Source organism: Martes martes (assembly GCF_963455335.1).
Source record: "Martes martes genome assembly, chromosome: 10".
In the NCBI taxonomy this organism is placed as follows: domain Eukaryota; kingdom Metazoa; phylum Chordata; class Mammalia; order Carnivora; family Mustelidae; genus Martes; species Martes martes.
In genome coordinates, this window is record NC_137898.1 from 98,516,932 (window position 1) to 98,529,704 (window position 12,773).

Here is a 12,773-nt window from a genome sequence, read left to right on the forward strand (position 1 = left end):
TCAGATCAATTCACAGGCAAGTCGGTCTGGTAAGCACTAATCGGACTTACAGATGTGCAGAAAAACCGAGGTTAGGATGCTCAGCTGAACTCCCGGATGGAGTTTCTTTTAATTCTCTCTTACCCAGGGGATCCTGTGTAAACCCATTCCAGACAGATTTTTTATTGTACTTTATTTCTGAGCTCCAACGAGACCTTCCCTTTGGAGGTCAAGCCTCCAAGTTTTGTTGAAAATTCCTACCTCAAAGGTAGAGGCTTCTGAGTCCTGTGGTCACCACTTCTGCCGGGGACTGAGGTCCACAAGGAAAACTCATCAGTGACTTGATCTTAATCCCTCACTGTGTGTGCACAGGTCACTGAAGGGCATCTGGTGGGCTCGACCTTTCATGTCTGTTTGCCAAATGGATTCAAGTGGGGGTTACTGGAGGACCCATCTGTAGGCCTCTGTGGTGATGGAGGGATAGGCTAGCTAGTGGTCTGACTTGTAAGGAGAAGTATCTGTAAGCCTTACCTATTTTGCTCAGTCTAGAAAGGACTGATGACCCCGCCTCCCCCCTTCAACGGTTGGAAGATCTCCATCTTTACAAGCTATCATGCTGAGTTTCTTTGGGTTGGGGCTAGGAAGGTGTCCTCCACCTCCTCTCAGAAATGTGAAAATAAGTTGGCTTTTCCACAGGTTGGAATCAATACCTCATTGCCCTTGGGGAGGTTCCCGCCCTCTCTCTCAGGAAGGTGGATTTCACAGCCCATAATGTGGAGTTCAGCAGAGAAAGCTAGATCAATAGGAGTGAGAAAGTCTCTGATGTGGTCCCCCTAGGCATCCGTTTCTGAAAAGGGACTTTTACTTTAATTTACTTAGACCATAGACTTAACTTCTACCTTCTTGTGGAGCAGAAGTCCATTAGCAAACTTAAAAATTATAGTGAGATCTTATTTACAATGATAAGGCTTCCTCAGGGCCCAGGTATTTCTGGTGAGCTCTGTCTGTTGCTGAGTGTCCTGAATAAAGGGTAGGTCTGCTGATTTGAGGCCCTGTGCAGCCAGAGCTGTCTAACCTCCTCGTAGGAGGGAGCCAGACTAAGTCAGTGAGGCAGGGTGACAAGCACCTGTATCTCATCATGGTGTCTTTTCCTTGCCTCTACTTGCCCTCACCTGGGACCAAGAACCTTCCAAGCTTCCCAGGATAAGTAGCAGTGCCAATCTGGATCAGGTATATTGTCTGGGGGGAAGTCTTTGTTCTCAAAGGTGTTGTCTCACATAGAGATTCTGAGGAGAACCAGATGAGGATGAATGGATTTCGCATCCCAGGCTACACAGAAACTGCTCTTTTTCATGATTTTTCTTGCCTTCAACAGAGACTTAGCCATCAGATTTGCATCTCTCAGTGACTGGGAGAAGAGGATGGGAGTTGTTGTCGCTATTTTTTTTTTTTTTTGGACCTTTCTCCAGTAATTTTGAGTGTTATCTAAAGATTGTGTGAATAAGTTATAGGAGATAAAAATCTACCCAGACTCCTTTATGATTAGCTAGAATGTCCAGAAATAATATAATAATAACAATAATACTTTCCTAAAATTTATCACACAGAGGCTCCTGAATAGCACCTCCCCACTGTCATGAAGTCAAGGAAATGTTGCTCCAAGAGGAGTTTGGGGTCAGGCAGGAATGGCAGATATTAGTGTATGTCCCATCAAGCTCTTTCCCTCTTGGCAGTGATAACTTACTAAATGCTCATAAAACTCTTTCCTACTGAGGTCAGATAGGATTTCAGAATCTTTTTAAGTTTGTACTCCAAACAGCCCCTAAGAGTCGGTCAGAGTTGGCATAAAAGGACTCAATTTTTAAAAGTAAAAATATGAACTAGGTGGCATCTTGCATTCTTCCTGGCATAATTAACATGTTTCAAGAAGGAATTTTAGACTCGTTCTGTGGCTTTGCCAGCCTTTTCTGTTTACAGATTGTTTAGATGGGATTCAAGATTCAGCTTTCCACTTACCCCACCCATCCTTGTCCACCACCCCAAAAGCATCACACCAAAAAAATGGGAAATATGATCTTGCTTTTATGAGCCATGAGGTGATGTCTGGTCCATATTAAATGTCAGAAATAAATTATTTATGGGAGATGAAAATACAGAGACGTGATTATATTATGGATATTAATCCTACCCAAGAATAGCATCTTCACCACCTCGAATGCTCCCTGAGGGACATAATAGGTTTTCAGTTATATGTTAGTAACCACTTGTCTTGGGAATATATAAAAAATGCGTATAGGCATTTTACATGGGACACTTAGAATGTGATGTCTTCTTCAGATCTTGGATTTATCCTCTCTTCAGTCCCGCGCCATGTGTGAAAACAAAAATTAAGTGAGCAGTAACGATGACCCCAGGTAATGGACAGATGGACTATAGTCCAGGTCTAGATAGCAACCAATATTTTGCAGAATCAGGAGTCTGTGACCTCTCTGTCACTCGTGATCAGACTTATGGCAATGCATAGTCACCTGGCCTCACTAGAACATACTGCGGGAGACCTTTCTCAACCTTAATTGACCTCTGATGTCAGTCTCCAATATGAGCATTTGGCGGTTTATTCTTTGGGGGTACCCAAGATGGCAGCTGCTAGAGCACTTAGGGCCGGGGTTTCCTACATCTTGGGGTTATAGGGAGCACACAATGGCTCAGTGACAAGTAAGGCAGAATGAAAAAAGGGACACCATGAAATCCCTTCAGCCTGACCTAGGACTGTCTCCCCAGTTTGGGGATGGGGCAGGGGGCAGTCTTCATTGTGATGCTGCCGTTACAGGAACACATGAGCTTTAGAAAGACACTTAACTCTCCTCTGTGCCGGCCCTCTGTCCCAGTGTGAAGCAGGAATGCCAGCTGGGCTGAGGAGACAAGGCCTGGGTGATGTGTAAAGCATTTTGCAATCTGAAGCATTAGCTCATAAAAGATGGAGAGGCGAAACATTCTGTTCCTTACCCTGTGTGTGGGGCATCAGACTGAATTTCAGGGTGGAGTAAGGGAAGGTCACTTTACAAAATGTGAAAAAGATGTGGTTTTTGAACTCAAGGCTAGACGTGAGAGATTCAGATGGCACACACACACACACACACACCCCTATACTCACGTTAAAAGTATCAGTCGTATCACTTTATGCTTTGAGATGGGTCTGGGCAGCGTTATAACTCGCCAGCCACTGTTCATAGGGCTATTTTTCTTCCTGCATCTCAGGGAACAGACTCATTAGAGATTTTCTAATACGATGTGAAAAACCATATTTTTTTTAATCTGAAAGTTACCTGAATGAACTCGTTCTGCCTCTGGTGCGGGCTTTCTTCCAGGCCGGCCTAGCCACGTTGATCGTGGTTTACTGGTATCCTTCTCTTTCCACAAAGAATTGGCAGGGTTGGAGGGAGGGCAGGTGGTGCTGCAATGAAAGGTTTCTAATATGTTTTCGGTTCTTTGGGGACTTTGAGAAAGCAGCAAGCCACCCTTACGAAGGAAAGCATGTTTCTGGCAATCTAGACGGAGAAGGGCCCTCCGCTGCAAGGCCAGTGTGGTTGCACTGATCCTGTAAATTAGTTCTTCCTCTCTCTGATGACAGAGGAGCATGGAGCGTCCCAGCAAACATGTCTTCATATTAGAGTGAGATAACCTTCCCATTCCCAGCAGGCGGGACAAATAGGCCAGCAAGCGACGAGGCAGGATTTCCTGGGGTTCCTGAGCAAATGAAGAAAATGCAGGTGTCCCTCGACTGCCCCCTGGTCAGCCAGGTCACAGGGTAATTGCCCAGTTGCCTGCTGGGAGAGGCCCACCAGGCTCTCCTCCCTCCAGGTTCATTTTCCGTTTTGATTGAGTTATGAGGCTTCGTGCCACAAACATCAGAGGTCGTCAAGAACGCCAGTGATCCCCCCGTCCCTAAAATCCAGGCCTCGGTTTCCTGGAGTCGTTTGGAAAGGGTGGGCAAGCAGGGCTGGTGGCTGGGTTATGTTTTTCTCTGCGAGTGGCAGGAGCGAAATCTCCGTCTTGCTAGTTTAAGAGTCGCCTGGCTGGCTGATTTCAGCTGAGGCAGAACAGCTTGCTGGAGCTTTGACGTGTGAAGACCAGATAAATGTTGGCAAGAGGAAGAGACGGGAGCCGCGTAGCCTTCTTGGAGCCCGCGGAAGGGACACACCCAGCCCTGCACACTGAATGCAGGTGCTTTTCCCATCCCCTTGCTAATCCCTTGTCCCACGTCCACCCCTGAGGATCATGGCTAAAACAGCTGTGGGCTTGGCTGTCAGACGTTACGAACTTCTCTAATCTGGGAAGGGACCAAACAGATACTCGTCCTCCAACTGTCTTGGTGTGTGTCTTACTGATCTGCCCGTGACAGTGACACAGGGACACATGCGCCCATACACAAACACACACACACACACGCAATCACACACACGCACGCATGCACGCATGCAGGCACGCGCACGCTCAGACCTGACTTTGGTTTGCCGCAGCGCCCTGAGTAATGACTGAGGCTATGTATTGTCTACTCTCTCTGTGTCCTAGGGAAGATTTTAGAAATTCTAATACAGGAGGCTGAGAAAGGAAAATATTGGCTTCTACAGTACAAACATCTCCGTCCTGAAAAGAAATGTTAATTTTCCCTTAAGTCAAATGTTGACATATATCAGCTGCCGCGAAAGATGTGTCTCTGTGGGAGGAAGGCCCCTGCTCCGGGGCAAGGATATTGGGCTGGAGTGTCTCCTCCGAAAGGCTAACCAGTTTAGAATCTGAACAGGTCTGGTTTAGAGGTTTGAGGGATCATTCCAGTTTGTTTTCAAAAGCTGATCTCTCTGGGACCCACTCCTGAGCAGGGGAGCCGGAACAGGGTTCCACTCTGTGGAATGCATAAGCCTGGGACCCCTACACTGGCCTCTGTAATGACTCAGGCACTGCTTACCTCTGCCGGGAATACAGGATTTTACCTGGAGGGGCTGCTGGGGGCAGGCAAAGGGCACAGAGAAAGGATGTCATGCCCAGGCGAAGAGGAATTTCAACTGCTAGGTGTCTTACCTGCTGCTTTCCTCACTGCTCCCAAAACACGCAGTCTGAGTATTCTTTGTTCAATACCTATGTTTAAAAAATTCCAAATTAAGTCCCCCCCTCCCTCCAACTAGGAGCGCACGCGCGCGTGCACACACACACACACACACACACATACATACACACGTGCATGAACACACACGCCCTTTTAACTCGTTAAGTTTGAAAGATGATGATATATACAAGCAGCGGGCTTTGCCAGTCTGCATGGTGAAGGCCAAGATTAATGCAGGAGGTTGGTGCAATGTTGCCGCAGAGCAGCGTGAGCAGAATACAAGATGGAGCAGAGGGGGAAAGGCCAAGAAATATGTCTGTGCCTGGAGTTGACACAAGTCTCCTTAGCAACTTGTCTGAATTTATTTTTCCCTTAATGTGTGTGGGTTTCTTCCAAGCCCGGAGTGAAATGGGAGTTGGGCTTCTAACAGTCCTCGGGTTCTCTTCTAGGAGGGCGGAATTGTTTCAGTTGGTAGCAAACCCTTCTCTCCTCTCCTGGCTCCTTCCCGCCACCACCCACCCGGGGCCCCTCCCTCCCTGAGGTGGCTCTGCTCCTTTTGCACTGTGACTCTGTGGACTGTTGGTAGCTTTCCAGAAAGGCTCATCTCTGCGGGGGAAGGGGGGAGCCTGTTTCTGATGGCCACAGCTGTGCAGGTGTCTGCCATGGCCTCGCTGCTTCCAGGACGCACGTTCCTGCCTGTGGCCTATGTGTGAACGTGCCTGTTTAGATGCCCGGGGGTCGCAAAATGGGGAGAAGCTACGCAGCTCCCTTCCTGTCCACGTTATCTCTTGTCATTTTTTTTTGCCTTGTTCTGCTTTTGCAGCTCTCACCTCTTGCCCCCCCACATGCACATGTGTGTGCACACACACACGCACACACAGACATGCACACATGCATGCACACGTATAGACGTGCACACATACACATATGCACACCCACCCACACGTATACACACCCACACACATGCACACGTGCACACACACACATGCACACATATATACACATATACACATGCACACACATGCACACACACAGAGGGTCCTATAATTCTGATTATAATATAATTAGAATATAAAGCTATTAGAAGAAAACCGAACAAACCCTGACTTTGAGGAATCTGTATGTTGGATGTTTTGCGCTCGGGCTTGCTTCAGGAAAGACAACCAGAAATACTGCCATGGTTTTACTCACACTGCTTTCTTTTGAAATTACTCTGGGGGAGTAGAGTTGCTGCTTCCCTGGAGCCGGTGTCAAATGTAAATCTTAATATTTCTCCTCCTGGCCCCTTCCTCTCTTGAGAGTCAGGGGAAAAAAAAGAAAAAAGAAACCTGGCCAAAACACGTGAAGGTTTGATTTTGGCTCTTTTACAAACAGATGTTGCTTGTCATTCTGTTGTTGTTAAGCAGGCACCAGATTGGACCAAGCAGCAGTGTGTGTGTGAGTGTGTGTGTGTGTGTGTGTGTGCACGCGCGCCTGTGCGCGTGCGTGTGTGAAAGAGGGGGTGGGGGAAAAGAAAGAGGAAGAGAAGAAATCGATCCTAGGAGAAGTTGAGAGCAAGAAGTAGATAATGTAGATTAATACTTTTCTTTCCAAACTTCACCACTGCGAGGACAATAGTCAGTCGTGTTCTCCTTGGTTGGTTGTTGTTCTGAAAAAGAGGGAAATGTGGAACTTAGTAGAGGAGTGCGGAGCGCCTGGGAGGGGAGAAGCTGGCCTGTCGTGGGCTGAGAAATGGAGGCTTCTGAGGCTGTTCGGATCTTCCCTCTGAGTAGATCTGTGCCCTGCAGGAAGGCAGAAAGGTGTTTCTGTTGCAGCCGAACCTGGTTTCTCGTGTTTGATGGTTGGAGGCAACCTGGCAGGGGCTCTAGGCTCTCTTGTACTTTTCCCCGGAACAAGCATCGCATTGTTACACGGTCAAGGTTGGAGGACACCCTGACTCTTTGCATATTGCTTATCTCTTTTCTCGCAGGGTCCAAGGGATTTAATTGTCAGTTCTTTCCCAAGCCTCTCTGGACCCCCACTTAATTCATGGCTTCCGAATCGAATTGCAGGCTGCTTTCTCATGAGCAAAACATAGCTTTGAAAATAAAAGTGCTAAAGTTGGCTGACATACAGGAAGCCTTGTGCAGCGTATAGTTCATTTATATTAAAGAAATGACAGACGTCTGATCTTTAAAAATCTGTATCTCATATTTCCGTATCAGAACCAGGGTCTTCTGTGTTTCTGAAAATTGGGATTCTTTGAAGAAACCCTCCTGGCTTTATTAAGCCATCTAGCTAGAAAGGAAAGTTGTAGCCTGGTGTCATTGTTCAGATTTTAAAGAGGAAGAAAAATTGTCACTCTAAGCAAACTTAACTGCTTTTAAAAGTGAAAGTCGCTTCCTTAGCCAGCTGCACACGAGACAACTTGTTACTGGCAGCCTCCTTCTCTTTTGTTTCTTCGGGTGTGTCGAAAGCAAATTTGCCTCCAGTTCCTCACTCTGAAATACTTGATCTCTCCTACACTGCTGTTGAGGACGAGCTCTGAGTGGGTTCCAGACTGTTTGAGGAGTGGGCTGCTTTTTTTTTTTGTCATTTAGAAACAAGCTGTTTTTTTTTGTTTGTTTGTTTTTGTCCACTCTTATTTTGTCATACAATTTTCTTATTTTGTCATACAATTTTCATGTCTTTGTTCTTTAGGTGACCTAGCCACACCTTCATTTTTCATTTTACATAAAATATTCATTTTTTTAATGCGGGCGGGGGGTGATGGTGGGTGTGATAGGGAGATTATCAATATCAATTCTAATTTTCCCTTCAGCCGAAAGGAGCATGAAAACCATGGCATTGCCTGGCCAGTCTTCTCCCTCCGGCTCCCTTCTGGTCAGTTTTTCCTGGGCAGAGAAGAATTAATTCTACCTAAGCTAGCTGGCTTTGGTGACGGAGCCCCTGCATTGCTCGCCCGAGAGACGCTCCCACGCTGGGGTCTGGTGTCCCGGTGGTAGTGTCGCAGGTGGACGGCGCTCGCGGTGACGCATGGCACCAGTGAATGTCTCTTGGAGCAGCGATTGCTGGTTGTGCCTCTTTTGTTGAGGTGATTGGATCTTCCTACAAAAAAGCAAGGGCTGCAGAGGGTGAGAGAAAAGACATCAGGAAAACAGAAAAGCCATAGGGAGACCAAAGACTGGCCGTCTCCCCTGCTTCATGATGAATGCCAAAGGGTAGATTTGAGTCTTTTTTGTGGTGGTTCTGTTTTTCTTTCCTTTTCTTTTCTTCCATCCTCCCTCCCTCTCTTTTTCTCTCTGTTTCTCTTTTTCTTTCCCTTTCTTTCTGCCTCCTTTTCTTTTTTCTTTCCTTCCTTCCCACTTTTCTTTCTTTCTTTCTCTCCCCCCTGCCCCTTTCTTTCACTTCTCTCTTGCCTTCCTTTTTAAAAAGTTCACTTGAATTGCTCTGTCCCCTCAGGACAAAGGAGGTCTGCTGAGGTCCAGGACAAGAGGTACATCTTTAAAAAAGAAGGAGGGTGGAGAGTAGGAAATCTTCCTGTTGGTGTCGTTCTGCTGACATCACCATGGATTTGGTGTTCAAGTCCACAAGCCAGGCAAAACTCAAATACATTTTCCCTTTTGCAAGCAGCTGCACAGAGAGTTTGCCTTCCATTAGTAAAGGAACAATGAAGGAAAAGCAAACCCTGCGTCTAAAACATGGCCAATGAGAGAAGGTTGGAATGGAAGCCAAGAATCCTGCTGCGGTGGGAGGGGGTAGACTCATGAACTCTCCACAATAAGATATTTTACTTCTTTTTAACAGCCCCATCAGCAGAGACAAATCATGACTCCTGAAACATTTCAGAATCAAAAAGTTAAAACGATGTTTCAGTGATGCTACATCTTGCCAGGTAATGATTGCCCAACTTGATTGTACCTTAACCGTTCTTAATTATTGATAGCCTGTCTCTTTCTCATATTTAGCAAATGAGCGGTTTGGTATAAAACATTGGAATTTGTGAATATTCTGAGACCTCACATTCCTGTTTGATCATTTTTCCGGTAAAATAGTTCTCAGCGTTTGTCGATAGCCAGGGAAATTCCAGGAAAAAATGTGAAAGTGACTTATTTGCAGAACCTTTATAGCATGTGTAGTTTTGGAAATTAAGTAAATATAATGTTGCCCAGTGATTTTCTAGAATTATATTTATTTCAGTGTTTGGTGTTCCGTTTTTACCTCATTCCAACATTAATTCTAATTTAGCTTTAACCAAGAATTGGGTGACAAAAAGAAACCAACCGATAAACAAACAAAAGAGTCTTGATCCACTTAAAATAATTTTATTTTCCAGACGCGGGCTAATGGTTTGAAGATATTGGCCTAGCAAGATGGCAACGAGCTTAAAGAATAGGATTCCTAAGAAGTTACTTTTCTCAGGTAATAGTGTTTTCCCTTAACTTTCCCAAACCTTCCGTTTCCTCAAGCACTGCAGATTTTTAGGGCACGCCTGAATGCTTTAGTTCTAAAGAATAACTGCATTTTGAACTTGATTTTTTTAAAGCAGCAAATAGCTTTATAATATTCATAGCAGAGCAGTCATGGCATTCAATTCTATGGAATTCAGGAAAAAAAATTGAAGTTATTACTTAACAGTGCTTACTTCTTTTGACAATGATTTAGCCAGAACTCATCTGAAACCGTCAAGCACTGGCCTTAAACTCTGTGGCTATCTTGGGTAATTGAATTGAAAAATGTAAATATTAGAGGATTGTCTCTAAAAAGCCTACCGTGTGCTCTGAATTCCTGGAAGATAGGGCATGTATAACTAGCATAATAACAATATTGACATTTTAACTTTAGTCCTAGATTGGTAATATAGTATGGCGTTTAACGCAGCTATCCCCATCCCTGTCCAGTGGCTAAGATTTGAGCTCAGCTATCAGGATACAGGCAGTTTCCTTTTAGTGGTTTTGAAGGACTTCGTGCCACTTAAAAATGTTTAATAGCACAAATAATATATTTGCTTGATAAATTACCTTACTCTGCTTTGCCATTGTTCATAAGCATTCAGCTTGCATTTTCCAACTTAATTATGAGTATTACTATCTAACAGAGCCCCACAGAATCTTGCTTCATAAAGCAAGCCAAAATTTCCTCTGAAAAGAACCTTTCTTTTCCTCCTTAACACAGAGAAGGTTCTTGAAGGAGGTAGTCAATTAATATTTTGGAGAAAATATCTCCTTCCGAACAAACCATTCTTCTATGAGTCAGGATTTGACCTATTTTTTCCCCTGCAATCTAGACATCTTCCCATTTTTTCTTTTATTTTCTATAATTAAAACGGTGGATTGTTTGGAAGCTAACACTACAAACCATTTGGAGTGAGTAGCTTTTCTCTGTCCTATATTTACCAAAAAAAAAAATTTTTTTTTAATTTAAAAAAGAGATGCCCCCAATTAAAACATAGCATCACACTCCTTTGAGGTTCGAGGATGCAAATGTATGAAAATGGCTCTAATTGAATGACTAAGTATAAAACTTGGACAGATCTTATTTCGTTCATTGCAAACAAATACTGCATTCCGTCTTTTTAATAAACCTGATAATAGTAGCTAGTCCTCATCACTTTGGAAGCCTGGAATGGTTCTTTTCCACCTGAATGGGAGTTCCTCTGTCCCACATGCTCCTACAACCCTTCACAGTGTGCAGAGTGCCCATCCTCAAATGCTTCTGGACCTGTGCCTTTGTCAGAAAGATCAAAGGAAAAGAAGAGACTTGGGGTTCATTTTAAAATCTTTCCTTTTAGAAAGGAAATCAGCGTTTTAGAATGAAGCCGAGACCACTTGGAGGTGATTGGTTTGGATCCTACTTATTTCCACTTGCTATCATTGTTGCTTTGGATCTGAAAGTCAAGCCACAGAGTTGCACGAAATTCTCAGTTTGGGGAACCTTCACCGCATGAATAGGCTGCCAGGAATCCTACCCACGGCTCAGTCCTAGTGAAGGAGACAGATGATGGGGTATCTGAGAAGGGTCACGTCTCAGGCCCTGCCGTTGGGTGGTTTTGTGTTCTCTTGCTTTCACCTTTCAGTATGTGTGCATAAGGGCCCACTCTTTTCTCTAAATAATCCCCCAATTCAGCTTTTTTTGCACTTAGTAGAGCCTCCCAGAATCTTGAGAAAGTCTCATGCTCATGTTGAGGCAAAGGAAGAGCATTTTTTTGAGAGCCAGGATCTATAGACACCGCTTAACAAAAATTAAAAAGTTTCTTCTTAGGTTGCGTGAAGGATGGAGGCATATGTTTTCCCCAATTTCTAGGGAGGGGGATTACTTTGCTTTTCATCATGTGTCCTAGAAGTGCTTATGATTCAGACTGTGCCTTTAAGAAAATTCACAAAAGGAGCTGTTAATGAAGCTTCGTGGTCTTGGATGTCCCATTTTTATGTGTAGAATATTGGCTTGGGAGAAAGAATGCTATATTGACAAATGTAATCATTTCATAAGGCTTCAGAAACAGATCCGTCTTCGTATGCTTGAATAGTTTTGGGGGGGACAGATTTTATAATATATGCCGAAACTTGTTCTGCGTTAGTGTTGGGACCAAGAATGGGGGTGGGGTGGAAACAAAAACACAAACTTTCCTGAAGATGAGTCTTCTCATTTAATATAGCTAGAAATCTCCTCTAGAAGACGTTTCAGAAAATACTTATCAGCTTGTTGGTGATGCTTGTCAGTGTATTCCGCCTGTTTTCCAAAATGCAAATAGAAGGGAGAAATTCACCATCGTTTTTCATGTAATTACAGGCATTTAAAGGAAAGAACTTGCACTTGGGATTTCATGTCTTTCTCAGTCTCTCTCTCTCTCTCTCTCTCTCTCTCTTACAATCTGATACCGCTTTGGCCAGATCGTGTGCTAAGGTCTGACTAAAAGAGCCTTCGGTAATATTAAACAGTCACTTGATGAAATTTACCTAAAGCTGAGTGTATCTGTGGAATAAGTGAAAACAGAGGGACCTGTGTGGGGGAGAACACAGATGCTGCTGCTTAACCTTTGCCCTTCTAAGAGCAAGATGAAGTCTTTCCATTTGGGACATAAAACACTAGAATGGCAGAATCTTTGGTTGGACTAATGGCTTTAACGTTTTATTTTCAGACATCTCAGACCCCCAAACGAGAGAAGATACTGAGGCCTGTTGCCACAAACCCGTAGATCCGAACTTGTGGTGATAGTCCGCACAAGCTTGTGTCTATAGGTATGTGTCTGTTAGGCAATCTCACAGACCGCGGGCTTTGCCTGTATGCCTACCCAATCCCCTTTCCCATCCCTTTCATGTCCCGTCTTCCCCTTAGAGTCCTTTAAGAGTGGTAGAAATGGAAGGAAGGGCTGGTACGGGAGGAAGGAGACCTTTTGTTCTGAGATGGATGGGAGTCTCCAATCATTAATTTATAAGCTGGCCCTCAATTCCCTTCGCTCTTTAACTATTCTCAGCTCTCAAACTGAGAGTCGGGGCTCACAGGTGAGGCAGCAAGGACTTTGGGTGACTCAGCTTACTGTTGAGGGATGAATAAATAGATACCTAACCAAGGGTCTGTTTTGTTTCCTGTGGGCCTAATTGTTTTGAAAGTTACTGTGATCTTTTTTGGAAACAGACAGAAGCTCCCGCCCGAGACCCATCTCGCCCTGGCTTGACTCGTACCTTGCGGCCATTCTTTCTCCCCCATTGTT

At 44.6% G+C, this 12,773-nt stretch overlaps 1 long non-coding RNA gene across 1 annotated transcript in view; it reads left to right on the forward strand.

Annotated features, from left to right (window-relative positions):
• The window catches only part of LOC308351413, a 143,994-nt gene extending 133,535 nt beyond the window's left edge, over positions 1 to 10,459 (forward strand). Inside the window, exons 7-8 of the long non-coding RNA XR_013967580.1 lie at positions 8,870 to 8,957; positions 9,399 to 10,459. This is a non-coding gene — a long non-coding RNA (uncharacterized lncRNA). The remainder of the gene's footprint in view (positions 1 to 8,869; positions 8,958 to 9,398) is intronic.
• Positions 10,460 to 12,773: the final 2,314 nt, after the last annotated feature.